Below are 15,765 nucleotides of genomic sequence, written 5' to 3'. Positions count from 1 at the left end.
ATAACCTATTTTGTGGTCTCCTTGATTTATGGGTGATGGTTTTGTTGCATGTGTTTTATTTGTTTTGTTTTGATTCAAGTTAATACAATGAGGGTTGTATTGAAAAGGGTGATACTATTTTAGAAAAAAAATACAATTGCATTTTGACAATTTGTGGATTAAACAGAAATACGTAATTTGTCATGACAGTTCTATGGTCATGGTATGTTTACATTACATTTACCCAGTATAGACCAGTGTAGACCAGACAATGTACTAGAGGGAGTACTAGAGGCTCTGGAAAAGGAAAAGAAAGAAAATACGATGCTATGCTTTAACCACGAGACAGCAACCCATTGACATGTAGCTGTACCGGGTTGGGTCAAACCATCTTGGTATGAGGGACAAGGGGGATTTTGAGGAAAATAAAATTTAACAGCCTTCTGAAAATAAATTCTATTCTATGAACTTACAATTGGATTATATGATAACTTTTAATTGGAATATTTATTTAATAACTATATTAAAGTAATTTTAGATTTTTTTATTAGGGACTACAGGACAACGCCCAAGCCCCGATTGTTATCCCGCGTGTTTCTTCTCCTTATTTTTTTTCCTTTCCTCCCCGTTTTCGTCCATTAACTCGTCCTACAGCTCAAAGAGCTGTAGGGCGGCTTGATCAGGATCGGTGTGCTATTACTTTTCTTTCCGAAATACGAATTACAAGAATTAAATACGAAAAACTGCGACAAATTTCCAAATGAATGGGACGGCCGGAAAAAAAACAAAGACTGTTTTTCAAAGGTCTACTACTCAGGCATACTTTCACCTACAGACTTCATTTGAACTTGAAAATGTAGACACAAGCCTTGTGTATTGGTGTATTATTTTCTCGTTTTGATAGGTCTTATCGTTGTTGATCAATCACTGTTCAATGATCATGATCTTTTTCGAAAAATCTTGTTTTAGAGTGCGGAATGTTGGTACTTAAAGTGAGAGAACGTGTGTGAAACCCCCTGAAATTTTTCTCTTTACACGCTCGTCCCGGCCACAATTTACACACTAGAGTGTGTACATTACAACAGTACATTGTGGATTTAAATTTGGTTGAGGTATGGAGGGAACAGAATTCCGATAAAATACAATATTCCTGTCACTCCAGTCTTTGTAAATCCAAGCTCCCACATTGACTACTTTCTTATCTCAAGAGAGATTAAAAGCTACTGATATGACAGCATTATAATTAGCGACCATGCTGCTATCTAAATAAGTATTTACATATTAATTCATCCGTAGTCCCTGTAATTGAAGATTACAGGTTAGGTGGCTACAGAATCCCGACTTTATTAGACATGTTGGAGCTAAAGTAGGTAGTTATTTTGAAATTGACACAGATCAAACTTGCATGAGATGGGAAGTGTTTAAAGCCCACATTAAGGGGGAAATCAGCTACACAAGCTTCAAAGCCAAACAACAAAGAATACGCATGGACAACTTGGAGAAACTAATAAAGTCTCTAGAGATAGAACTACATAAAAAAGATGTTGGTACCGCCTTTTCTCTTTTTTTTTTTTTTTTACCCGGGTTGGGGTCCATCATCTAATTGTCGAAGCCTTGACTCCTCTCCCTGTCCGCTCGCTACACACCGCAGCTGGTACCAGACACACGTCACAGACACAGACACACACACACACACACACACACACACACACATACACACACACCTAATCGAAACAAACCAATTGTCTTGGCCTCCTCACATGCTACTGGCCTGAGTGGCCTGTGATTGGCCTGGCCTGCCCTTTCTGACATAGAAAAAAACTCACAGGTTGACCAGCAGCCTGTTGAATAACAAAAAGAGAGAGAGAGAGAGAGAGGGAGACGCAGGCCAGCAGGTCAATCATAGACCGGCGCTTCGGGAATACTCCTGGTTCTCCCTATGGCCAGTCTGGGCCTGCTATGATCAGGGGGAAAAGGCTGGGAAAATCCTGGCATGGAGAATCAAAAAATTGCATACCAACATGAAACTCTCCCACCCTCTTTGAAGCTAGCAATTATAACTCTGATCCTGAAACCAGCTAAATAATCTACAGAGTGCTCCTCCTATAGACCAGTAGGTCTATTTGGAGCTGATATAAAAATCCTTTGCAAAGGGCTGTTGTGAGTTGCGGCCACAAGATCGCTGGTGCTGGTCGTGGAGGTAGCCCCCGAACCTGCTGCTGGACACCAGCTATTGTCGGGCGGTGGAAGGATTACTTTGAGGAGCTCCTCAATCTCACCAACATGTATTCCTTAGGGGAAACAGAGCCGAGGGGGCCTGGGGCTGGGCCGTCCGATCTCTGGGGCAGAAGTTGCTGAGGTGGGGAAGCAACTACCTGGCAGTGGAGCCCCAGGAGAGGACGAGATCCACACTGGGTATCTCAAGGCTCTGGATGTTGTAGGGCTGTCTTGGTTGACACGCCTCTGCAACATTGCATGGATATCGGAGGCAGTGCCTTTGTGAGTGGCAGACCAGGGTGGTGGTTCCCATCTTTGAGAAAGGGGACCAGATGTTGTGGTCCAATTACAGGGGGATCATACTCCTCAGCCTCCCTGGGAAAGTCTACGCTATGACCGTGTCCCCAGGGGCATCCTGTGGGGGGTGCTCCGGGAGTATAGGATGGATGCCCCCTTGCTATGGGCCATTCAGTCCCAGTTTCAAAGGAAAACGAGTTTGGTCTGTGTCGCCGGCTGTAAGTCGGACATGTTCCCAGTGAGGGTTGGACTCTGCCAGGGCTGCCCTTTGTCACTGGGTCTGTTCATAATTTTATGGACAGAATTTCTAGGCGCAGCCGGGTGGTGGAGGGTGTGGAGTTCGATGATCAGAAGGTCTGGTCCCTGCTTTTTTGCGGATGATGTGGTCCTCTTAGCTTCATTGAACCACGACCTCCAGCTCTTGCTGGGGTGGTTCGCAGCCAAGTGTGAAGCGGCTGGGATGAAGATCAGCACCTCCAAGTCTGAGGCCATGGTTCTCAGTCCAAAAAGGGTGGGTTGCTTACTCCGGGTCGGAGAGGAAGTCCTGCCTCAAGTGGAAGAGTTCAAGTACCTCGGGATATTGTTCACGAGTGAGGGTAGAATGGAGCGGGAACTTGACAGATGAATCAGAGCGGCGTTGTCAAGGTAGGGTGAGTGTTGAAATGAACAAAGTTCAGGGAGTCTTCAAAGTTCTCCCCAGGCCGACCCGGAGGCCAACAAGACATGGTGGGCCGCTCGGGAGGGCGACTGGGAGGTCGACAGGATGTGGCGGGCGGCTTGGGAGGATGACTGGGATTCCGACAGGACATGGTTGGCCACTCGGGAGGACAGCCAGGAGGGCAACAGGATGTGGCGTAGCAGAGACGGGAGCAGAGACAGGTGCCACCCTCGTGGCGGGGACAATCGGGGCCCTCCTGGCCAGGCAAGTGCCCTCAAAAAAGGGCACAAACTCTGGTGTGAGCCAGGGTTTACTCTCAAGAATTCTGTCAAGTGAGTTGAGATCTCGGTTGACCATCAGCCTAAAGCCCGGTACTAGGTGTGCAATCGGAACTTGAATTGATAGATTTTTAAAAGAATAATTTTTATGATTTTAAGTAATTTTGATTGAATGTATTGATTCTTAGTGAATACATATTATACACAGAATGTAAAATGAATAATGGTTGAAGAGATGTAACTAATGATTGTGAAATCGGGAGCAGAATGAGAAAAACAGGACACAGCTGTCAGGCATTGGGGCAAAAAGGGGAACCGAAAGGCCAGCAGGCCTGGGGACAGGTCAGGACATGTCCAAACACACAGTTGTGGAAAAGTACAGAAAAATGTTCCAGTATTAATTAATAAGTCATGAGTGTAACACCCTTATTGGAGAAACAGGATGGTGTGATGGTCAGTCATGATGATATGTTGGAAATAGGATGTGTCGAGTATAAAAGATGTAATGCAGAAGAGTATTCTGGGATTTTCATCTTGGACACAGACTGTGCTGCATGTGGCCTGAGCCAACTCCTTTGCAGTGCTGTTGTGGCTTTAAAAGTTCTGTCTGGAATCCCCCTGCCTAGCAGTCGAGGATTGGATTATCTTTCGCATTTCGGAGTTCTATTTCTTGGACTTTGTACGGAGTCAAGGAGACCTACTGGATTACAATTGTGAAGGATTTTAAGGGATTTACCAAGGGACAGAAATATTGTTCATTGGGACTTTACAGTTTTACCAACTCGCACTGTGGCAGTAAAAGTACTGGCTTTTGGGTGTGGTCGCATTGGTCGTTCAGCTCACTCGACGCCTTTCCTTCCCTAAAAGGATTTTTTTTTATAGATTTGGACATTTTCTATGCCCCTTCTTCATTCGCCCAGCTCATAAGTAATTCATTTTGATCAGTATTTTTAGATTAGAATCTGACAATGATTATGTTTGATTTGACAACCCTTGATTACTTTTTAATTGATTATATGATTCCTGAATATTATTTAAACAAATATCTGATTTTGGTTTTGATTGATTTTTTGACCTGTTGCAATTGCTAAAGTTGAACCTGCAAGTAAAACTTGATTCTAAAAGTCAGAATCATTTTGTTGACAATTATTTCCCCCTTTTTTTATTGGTACAAAATGTCATGACAGTAAAACTATATGCAACTTGAATGATAGCTCCAACACCTAGCTCTTATCGGTCACACTAGTCTAGTCCACTTAAAACCTTTTTCAAGGAGGCCTTGTGGAAACAGAACAAGAATATTTCATGTTGTGACAAAATGGCAAGGCCATAGAGGAGGGAGACGGAGTAATTTGAACTCACAGTGCTCTTTATTCCCTCAGACCAGAACAGGGTTCATTAACACAGAGCAGGAACTTCTCAGGCATACACTGAGCTATAAAACTAGCTGTACTCCTTTTTGGCGAACCTGAGCATAGGCTAACACACAACGACATTAGGCAAGAACTTCCAGCAACAACAACACTTCCTGAACACAAAGCATTATGGGTAAACATCTTACAGGGGAACAGTCCATTCAGGAGTGTTGTGACTCTAGTTGCTACATAGCCCCCACCAGCGGGCCGCCTGTCCCGGCAGTCACAAGCTCAACACATAGTCCACATAGTGATGGGGAGGCAACCTTTGCCTGTTTTCACCACCTGTGACACGGAGCAGGCTTGCGGAGGGGGTAGAAGGTGCACGGGGTAAGCAGGGCACGCTGCCAACTTCTCCTGACTCTGCATATGGGCAATAGGGCGTCAACTGGTCTTGGTGCAGGACCACAACACGCCCCCTGATGGACATCTTCACCGATACACCACATCAGAGAGCCGTTCCAGCACCTCACATGGGCCCACCCACTTGCTAGTCAGCTTGGGTGAAAGGCCTTTTTCCGTGAGGGGTTGTAGACCCACACTTTCTCTCCAGGGGAGAAGGGCCGCCCCCTGGCAGCAGGTGTTGTATGCCCACTTCTGTTTCCCGCCAGCCAGATCCTGGCACCGTCGGGCAAAGTCGTGGGCCTCTGCCAGCCGCCGTCAAAGGCTGTGCAAGTACTCCATGCCAGGTTCTCTAGGGAGGTCGGTGCAAGGGGGACTGTTGAAAGCCAGGTCCACGGGGGTTCTTAGCTCCCTTCCAAACAGCCCCTGATCGCTGTGCAACTCTTCAGGTGCACCAAATCAGCAGAACATCTCGCACACCAGTCTCTCAGCTGTTGTTGTGGCGCTCCGGTTGGGGACTGCATACGCCTCTGGCCACTTAGTGAAATATTTCATTGCCACGAGAACATAGCAGTTCCCTACATCTGTGAGTGGAAATGGGCCAAGGATGTCCACGCCCACCTGGTAACACTGCAGGGGGGCATGGGAGAGCTGGCTGGGGCTTTTCTGGGCGGTGCAGGCGTCGCAGCAATGCACAAACAGTTCAGTGTCCTGACTGACACCAGCCCAGTAGAATTTCTGCTGAAGTCTGTTTAAACTCTTTGACACCCCAAAGTGCCAAGCCCCACCAAGCCATGGAAAGCCTGCACCACTTGTTGACGTTCCTTGGGCACCAACAGCTGCCAAACGGCACCTTCTCTGCCTGGCACCTGCCAGACATGATAGAGCAGTCCATCTTGTCGTGCCAGTGCAGCCCACTGGGAGTAGTAGGCCTTGGCTTCTATGCACAGTGCTAAGACAGCCTGCCAAGATGGGTGTGTTCCTGCGTCGATCCACTGGCCCACCTTAGACAGGATAGGGTCAGCTTCCTGTGCAGCCCGCCATTCCTGACGCTCCACTGAAGCCAGACTATCCTCCGCCACCTGGACCTGGTGCGCAGCAGCCACCTGGAGAGTTGGTCGATCTCGCTCCTCCTGTCGCGAACAGTGTCTGCACTCCATCGTTTCACAGGGTCGTCGAGAGAGGGCATCAGCGTTGCAGTGCAGTCGCCCTGCCCATGCTGGACCGCAAAGTCGTAGTTCTGCAGGGCCTCAATCCATCTCGCCAGCTGTCCCTCCGGCTCACGAAAGGTGAGGAGCCACATCAGGAAGGCGTGATCTGTCCGCAGAATGTAGGGCCGGCCGTAGAGATAGGGCCGGAAGTGACGAAGCGCGCTAATGACGGCCAACAGCTCACGCCAGGTAACACAGTAGTTGCGCTCAGCACGATGCAGGGCGCTGTAGTAGGCCACCACTCTTTCTCCTTCCTCTCTCTCCTGCGAGAGGACAGCCCCCAGTCCGGTGTCACTGGCATCCGTGTCAACGATGAAACGACACCCCTCACAGGTCTCGTCCCACTCAAACTGTCGGCCTTTGTCTGTAAGGCAGTGCAGTGGGCAGGCGATGGACGCGAAGTCATGCACAAAGCGTCTGTAATAAGAGGCAAGTCCCAAGAAGCTGCACACCTTGCCGATGCTTCGGGGGATACGCCAATTCTGAACTGCTTCCACCTTTGCTGGATTGGTGGGCACACCGCCAGCCCTCACCACATGTCTCAAGAACTTAGTCTCATGTCGCAGGAGGTCACACTTCTTGGGGTGTAGGTGCAGAAGAGATGTCACAGAAGACCTGGCGAAGGTTTACCAGTGCCCGTTCAAAGTTGTAAGCATTGACCAACAGGTTGTCGAGGTAGACCACACACACTGACTCCGTGGAATGTGAGCCAGGACTCTCTCCATCAACCTCTCGAACGTGGCAGAAGTATTGCAAAGTCCAAATGGCATTACTCGGAACTGCCAGAGTCCTTGACCTATGGTGAAAGCAGTTTTTGGCCGATCTTCTGGTGCCAGCTCCACCTGCCAGTAGCCACTTCTCAAGTCGAGGGAGCTGAACCATTGTGACCCCACGATGTGGTCCAGAGTGTCGATGCAGGGCAGGGGATAAGAATCTCTCCGCCTCATTGCGTTCAAGCAGCGATAGTCCACACAGAACCTCCACGTGCCATCCTTCTTTTGCACAAGGGCAGCAGGGAAGGCCAAGGACTGTTGGATGGCCCTGGATCATCTGCTCAGCAGCCTCCCGTCTGGCCAGTGGGAGACGATAGGGTCACAGGCGAGTAGGTGCAGCAGCACCGGTGTCAATAGAGTGCTGCACCAGCCCCGTCCGAACGCACTCATCATCCTTAGCAGCAAAGATGTCCAGGAACTCTTGGAGCAGATTCCCTAACTTTTTGCTCTGCTGGGGGTCCAGCTGCTCACTGCTTCGTTGAGTGAGTTCCTCGACTGCTCAAACTGTTTCAGGGGAAGGACGAGGGTGCTGACTGTCCTCCATTGGGGCTTGATGTTGCTGCTGGGCCACCACGACTGGAACGGTGCTGTTGTACCGCTCAGTTGCGGGTGCGCCTCATCCTCTTCTCATCCCCCCGACACCGATTGAGGGGCAGTCTCTCTGTGCCGATGTGGAGGACTGCTTTCAGCACATCCACCACGGCTCCCCAACGTTCCAGCAGATCAAGGCCGATAATGCAGGGATCCAGAATGTCAGCCAACCAAAACTCCTGCTCTGTTTCTATCCGCCCAGCCTGCACAAACAAGCTTTGTTTCCCACACATTGTTAGTTTCTGGTAGCACCCCAGGACGCACGAAGGAGATGACAGACCCCGAGTCGATCAGGGCTCTACAGGCTTGTCCGCTGAGGAGACAGGGCAGATATAAGCCATGGACATGGCCCAATCTGCCAATATGGTGAATGTTGCAGTGTCTGTGTTGGCTCACAGACACTGCGCGGTGTCTGTGAGCCAACTGGCCCCTCATCTGGTCAGTCGAGGAGCGCTTTCCAAAGTGTCGCTTTAGAGCCATGGTCACGGTTGAATAGTCACTCAACTCCTCCAGCGCCACGTGCAATAACACCTGCAGTGATTTTCCTTCTAGGTCTAAAACAATGTGAGCGGCCGTCTCTGCTGCATTCCATCCATCCATTAACTTTACCATTCCGACCTGAGTGAGGTAGGTTTCTAGCGGTGTGGTGCCAGCATATCTCGGGAGCTTGTAGGCACTCTGTGGCAGCGGGTGTGACGGCGATGCGGAAGTAGCGCCTCTCAGCTCTGATGACGGGAACAGCGCGGCCGATGAGCTCTCCATACTGCAGCGGGGTTAGCGTCTCCCGTTGCGGGCACCATGCGGAACGCAGCCGGTCCGCCTACAGAGCGGTGGGCAGAGATGGTGGTGCCTCTCACCGTGGCAGCAGAACAAAGGGGAGCGCTGGCGCTGTCCTGAATGGGCGGCTCTGTGGGGGCTGCGCTCCCTCAGTCCACACTGCTCGCCAAACTGTGCGAGGAGCTCTGTAATTGCTGTGTGTTCCCAACAATTTCAACCATGCAATAACTTAAAATATACAATAGTGTTTATCATTTTGCTTTATATTTATTTTCCACTTTCATAACATTTTTGTATTCATTTCAGAGTAATAAAGCAAAGGCAGTCACAAAGGCTATAATTTGTTTATTTGAAAGACTGTAAATGCATCTCTTAGTGTTGGGTCTTAAGCCTATATTGCAGCAAATAGAGGATTATAGTCAGTAATTGAGGAGAGTGATCCGGACAGTGAATGCTACTGCTCTACTGATTTGCATTGAGTCATTGACTTGAGTCAGTTTGCAAACAGATGACTTACTGATTCATTCGCCAAATGAACCACCTGAACATGAACAGATCACTTACTGATTCGTTTCCCAAGTGAACCACCAATACGTGAACGGATCACCTATTGATTCGTTCGCCAAGTGAACTACCAGTACGTGAATGGATCACTTACTGATTCGTTCGCCAAGTGAACCACCAGTACTTGAACGGATCACTTACTGATTTGTTTGCCAAGTGAACCACCAGTACGTGAACGATCACCTACTGCTTCATTTGCCCAGTGAACCACCAGTATGTGAATGGATCACCTACTGATTCGTTAACCCAGTGAACCACCAGTACGTGAACGGATCACTTACTGATTCGTTCATCAAGTGAACCACCAGTACGTGAATGGATCACTTACTGATTTGTTCGCCAAGTGAACCACCAGTACATGAACGGATCACTTACCGATTTGTTCGCTAAGTGAACCACCAGTACGCGAACGGATCAGTTAGTGATTCATTCGCCAAGTGAACCACCAGTACGTGAACGATCACCTACTGATTCGTTCGCCCAGTGAACCACCAGTACGTGAACGGATCACCTACTGATTCGTTCGCCAAGTGAACCACCAGTACGTGAACAGATCACCTACTGATTCGTTCGCCAAGTGAACCACCAGTACGTGAATGGATCACCTACTGATTCATTCGCCCAGTGAACCACCAGTACGTGAACGGATCACCTACTGATTCGTTCGCCAAGTAAACCACCAGTGCGCGAACGGATCAGTTAGTGATTTGTTCGCCAAGTGAACCACCAGTACGTGAACGGATCACTTACTGATTTGTTCGCAAAGTGAACCACCAGTACGCGAATGGATAAGTTAGTGATTTGTTCGGCAAGTGAACCACCAGTACGTGAACAGATCACCTACTGATTTGTTCGCCAAGTGAACCGCCAGTACGTGAATGGATCACTTACTGATTTGTTCGCCAAGTGAGCCACCAGTATGTGAACAGATCACCTACTGATTCGTTCGCCAAGTGAACGAATCACTAGTTTTAATCATTGTTACGATTTTAATGGTGGGGGGTGTGGGTGGGGCCCACATTATTTTTATTTTATTGAATATTTATTATTAAACACAAATCATTTGATGTAAATTGTAATGGTAATGTTTTTTGTCCTTTATAATTTGTTTAATTTCCACAATTAAAACACAAATTGTTTTACGCATATAACATGCATCGCGTGCGTTGTACTTTTAATTACTGTTACGATTTAAATGATGGGGTGTGGGTGGGGCACGCATAATTTTTATTTTAATAAACATTTTTTTATTAAACACAAATTATTTAACAGTACATCCAACATGTCATGTAAACTGATGTCAATTTTTTCCAACGCGGTGTGGGTGTGACTCAATGAACAACCACACTTGGTACAGTAAAAAGAATGATATTTCCCATCACTAGCTAACACACAACAACATTAGACAAGAACTTTCGGCAACAACAACACTTCCTGAACACAACGCATTATGGGTAAACGTCTTAGGCAACCGTCCATTCAGGAGTGTTGTGACTCCAGTCGTTACAATATGTTGTCAAGAGTTTACAAAAGGAAATTGATACAACTATTGGATTCAATCAAAATCAGAATCAGAGTTACTTTATTGATACCAGGGGGAAATTACTTTTCGTTACAGCAGCAGTGTACCAGTATACAGAACAAAGAGCAATGTAGGTAATAAGAATAAGTAATAGTAGGTAGACAATTATAGTAACATCACTGTAAAAACTATAAGAAATTTATATAACAATATGTACAAGCATAAATGTTTTCTGAGTTGTTGCTCTATAATAACATTGAATATGAGGTATTGCATAATGGGAAATTATTGCACAGAAATTACTGCACATTGTGAATCCAGAGTCCAATAATATATAAGGTAAAATGTACAAGTATATGAAGTGAACATTAGTTATTGCACAATATCAGCATAAATATGGTTATAAATATGGGTTATGCACACTCAGCACAGGAGTTGTACAGATCGATGGCAAGAACAGGCAAGAATGATTTCCTGTGGCGCTCTGTAGTGCAAATTCAAGTTTGGGATTTAGGTTTTTCGGTGGAGAAGACAAAAGTTATATTTTTTACTCAAAATAATTTAAATTTAAATCATATGGTAAGAGCTTAGAAAGAGTACCGTAAATAAAAAATTTAGGAAAGTGGTTTGATAGCAGACTTACATGGCAGATACATATGGACAAAATGAGAAATGCAAGTGTTAAACATCATGAAATGTGTTGGGAGTAAGGGTAGCAAGAGTAAGTGGGGTGCAGAAATAAAATCAATGAAAACACTGTCTATTGAGTTGATAAGATCAGTCATAGATTATTGATGTATATCTTACAGATCAGCAGCAAAACCACAGTTAAAAAAGGTGTGTATAATTCAAAGTACGGCAATGACAATATGTTCGGGAAACATCATCAGTATCTGCATTACAGGTGCATGTGGGGGAAATGTGTGTCTATCATGCTGCTGTAAGTCCTCCATGAAAGCCATACTGTAGGCCTGGCATGTCTCATCTACTAGCTTTAATATGAATACCATTAAATGTGATGGGGAAATTACAAATTACAGGAAAAGTGTTAACAGTCGTAGTAGGATACTCATTGCTTTGTGTTACAGGTTTCCCCAACATCATTGGTGTATTTGACTGCACCCACATCTAAATAAAATCCTCATCATGTTCCTTTGAGGGAGATTTCGTGAATAGGAAATCCTTTCACAGCATTAATGGTCAGGTGTACATGACTTTTTCACATATTTGAACACTGTGCATTGCTTCTGGTGTGCATTGATTAGTTTAATAGTCTACATCTTATAAAATGGTCTGCAGTGCTGACTACCTGATCAGCAATGTTGTGGCAGAGCCTGACTCAGTCCATGACAAATCTTTCAGTCCTTTGCAATCTATCAACACCTGTCACAAGGTGGCACGCTTAACATCTATTAATAACCACTTTTAACATCATGGCTGTGTCAAGAATGTTTCTACTGAACTCTATTTATAAGGTTGTGATGATGACATTATGTATTGACAGGTGAATTTTCTGGTGTACTGCTGGGGGATAGAGGGTATGCCTCCCAGCCTTTTTGCCTCACACCATATTCAGACCCTCAGGAAGCACAGCAGACATATTATAATGCCCACACCGGGACAAGGGCTCGGATGGAGATGATCTTTGGCCACTTGAAGGAACGCTTCCAATGTCTACACCCTCTAAGGTCAGCCCAGACAGGACATGTGACATTACTGTGGCCTGTGCTGTCCTCCACTATGTGGCCTGCCTGAGGAGGGAGGATGCTCCCAGAGTGCCATCAGACTGGGGTGGACTGGGACAATCCGCCATCTTCCTGGATGACGACAGTGGTCGACTGAGTGGTCGACTGAGACCAATAACTCTTAAATTATTTCAGTTAAAATGCATTCTGTACTTTTAAGTTGAATATAGCCTGTAATGGCAGAGACACATGCTTTAAAGTTAAGTTAAATTGGGTCTGCAATGGCAAAGGAATTTGTGTTATTTTATACTGCTTAGGCCTATAGTGCTGTTTACTGTACACAGGTCTCACATTCGTCTGTTTACTTAAGTAATGGTTTTGTCCTGCATTTATTTGTGTGTTGTATAATACGCTTTGACTCTGTGCTTTCTATCGTGTAGAGCACTGTGCACTGTGTGCTGGCTTTGATTTATTCTTATTCAATAAAGAAACATCATGTTACTTGTTGACGTGTATTTATATTTCTATGGGATGTGTGTTTTATATGTAGTCTATGGGAAACTAAACTATCTACTGATTGCAAAATCATCTAAAATTATTGAAATTAATGATGACAAATGTTTAAATAATGACAGTGGGTCTAGTTGAATGTGATAACTACACTGTAAACCCTGATAAGTTGTTGAAACTGATTACATAAAATTTTTAAATTAATGTTAACTCAACATTTTAAGTATGCTTTACTTGTAATCTTAAGTGGCACTAACTTTGGTAAGTTTAACCAAACTTATCTGATAAGTATGTTCTACTTATTTTGTTTTCACAGTAAAAATAAATACAAGTGTAGATAACTTGACTGTTCTTATTATTGTAAAACTGAGTTTTTCGCTTATGTTTACTTAAAATGTTCAATTCAATACAAGCTCTATACTAACTCCAATACAAGCAAAAATCTTGCTCAGTTAAATTCAAAATACAATCAAAATCTCTATGTAGTACACCTACAGTCAAAAACACATTAACAAGGTTAGATACAACTCAGTCTTTAGTGAGTAAACATAGTACAACAACAAACAAATTGTTTTTTAAAATTCTACACTTCAATCACAAGATCAGAATCAGAAAAAACTTTATTTATCCCCGAAGGGCAATTAGGAGGGCGAAGAGCGGTACATAAAATAAGAGCACACTCAGAAAAGTTTGACCATTATCTACTTAAAAAAATTAAGGCAACAAAGTGACACTTATTATAATTGAATAGATTTTAATTACTTCAACTTTAATTCAAATTGATTTAATTAAGAAAATTTAAACAAAACTATTAAATACGTAATAATGAAATCACTGGTTGAAATATTTTGAATTTACTAATAATATGGCAAATGTTGAGTAAATCCAAATCAATTATATAGGGAAAACTGATTAATATTTACTAGGTATCCGAACGAAAGTAATTTAGATATACCAAATATCTGTGAAAAAGTGATTTAGATTTACTAATCAATTAGGTTGAATTTATTTATATTTACTAATTTTATGGGTGAAAATGATGCTATCTTTCTAAATATCTGGATATAATGATTTAGATTCAATAAATAAAATGAGTTACATCAACTCATAACTTAGAACAATGTTACTTTATTCAACACATTTAAACTGAAATTGTTATTTATCTTTACATAAATTAATTGTTCAAATGAACTTATAATTGCTACCACATGACTTAAAATCTATTTAATGTTATTGATTGTCACTTTGTTGCCATATTTTTTTTATGTTGAATCTACTCAATATAATGCGTTCTTTTTGCAAGAACTAACTGAAGGGTAGTTAACAAATTACCTTATTTAGAATAACAGCAGGTAAACATTTATTTGTGCAACTTCATTTACACATATATTTTGAACATTTTTCGTATAAAATGCCAAAATACAAAGAAATCCTGGTGTACAAAACAGAATTAAAACAGAAAGCCCTTCAAATGAGTATGACAAAATATATTTTTCTGAACACATTTCTGGAGAAAAACAAAGGCACTTGCTATTTGAGGCAGGCAAATTGCACCGGTAGATTCCTCAGTGTCAGATCAGTAGCTTGTGCTCACAATTACCAGTAGCACAAAACAGAGGTAAAGACCCAGCAGAATATTGTCCACCTTCATAATATAGCTGTGGGTTGCTGTTGCAAGAACAACCAAAAGAATCATGAAAAACAACAGGAGTGTCTGGGTTTGCCTCTGTGAAAGTGGACTATGTCACTGGCATCCATGTCCTAAGGTGGTAGCAAAGTGTTCATAACCCATCAAGAAGCTCTATGTTTTCAAGAAACAACTCTCACTGTCCTAGTTATAGTACAGCATTATCATTTACTCATTACTTCCGGAATACCAAGCTACAAAAAGTATAACATCACACCCTTCAAATGAGTATGGATAACATTATTTCTGAACAAGACTTGAACACTTAAATGCAGCACAGAATAACTGAGCAATCCAGTATATTTAGGCTCCTTTTCTTAAGCCAGTAGCTTGCTCTTGAGGCTGTTCACTTTCGGAGAAAGCTTTCAACAGTCCAGCTCGAGGAAGAGTTTCTGAAAGGCTTCGAAAGTGTACCTACTTAAGCAAGATTCACTGCAAGCATGGCACAAGCTCTTGGAAAGTTACCCAGAGCGGTCAGGACCTTGATTCCGATGTCCTCTGTACCCTCTGACAGATGGATGCTGTAGATTTTCATCTTTTGTACAGCAAGGTCCTGTGCCACGTCTTGATCTGCATCCTAAAATAACGAGAACATTTTGTATTTTAGACTGTACAGCTAAAGGAGATAGTCCTAAATAAAGACATTGAAAGAGAGAGATATGCATTTCAAATTACATCATACACTTTAACTTAAACATTTCCCTTCATTCATTTGGTCTTATTACTGTCAGGTCTAGCGTTATATTGCAGTATTAATTAGGACTGCTTGCTGAATTGCTGTTAGAGGTTTGATTAATGGGTATCATTGTAGTTGATTAGATTTGTACTTTTAAAGATTTCTGGAGTTGCAAAGATGGTTTCAATTATGTCTAACAATGGCAACATAGTATTTATAGGTCCAATTCTTCGTTCACCTGTTTCCTATTCATAATGGCATGCCCTTTTTTGGAGGATGTACTAGAAGAAAAAACGGTCATCATCAGACGAGCATTTAGATGTGAAAGAGTTTTCAGGGACAGGTCAGATCCAATGGCATTTGGCACTCTCTCATCGAAAGATATATATTTTCTGGTGATGGGCTGAGGTACCTATGTAGGCTCCTCGGTCCCAAAATACAGCAACAGACTGCTCGAAGCCATACCTTAACTGTCCCACAGATGGTCTGTGTAACATTGAGGTTCCTTGCAAGTGGGAGCTTCCTGTATTGTTTTGGGGATGCAGAGAACCACAATAAAGCAACCATTTGCCACACAGTAAGA

This window comes from Mugil cephalus, chromosome 16, assembly GCF_022458985.1.
Source record: "Mugil cephalus isolate CIBA_MC_2020 chromosome 16, CIBA_Mcephalus_1.1, whole genome shotgun sequence".
NCBI classification, from domain to species: domain Eukaryota; kingdom Metazoa; phylum Chordata; class Actinopteri; order Mugiliformes; family Mugilidae; genus Mugil; species Mugil cephalus.
Note: the sequence above shows the minus strand (reverse complement) of the source record.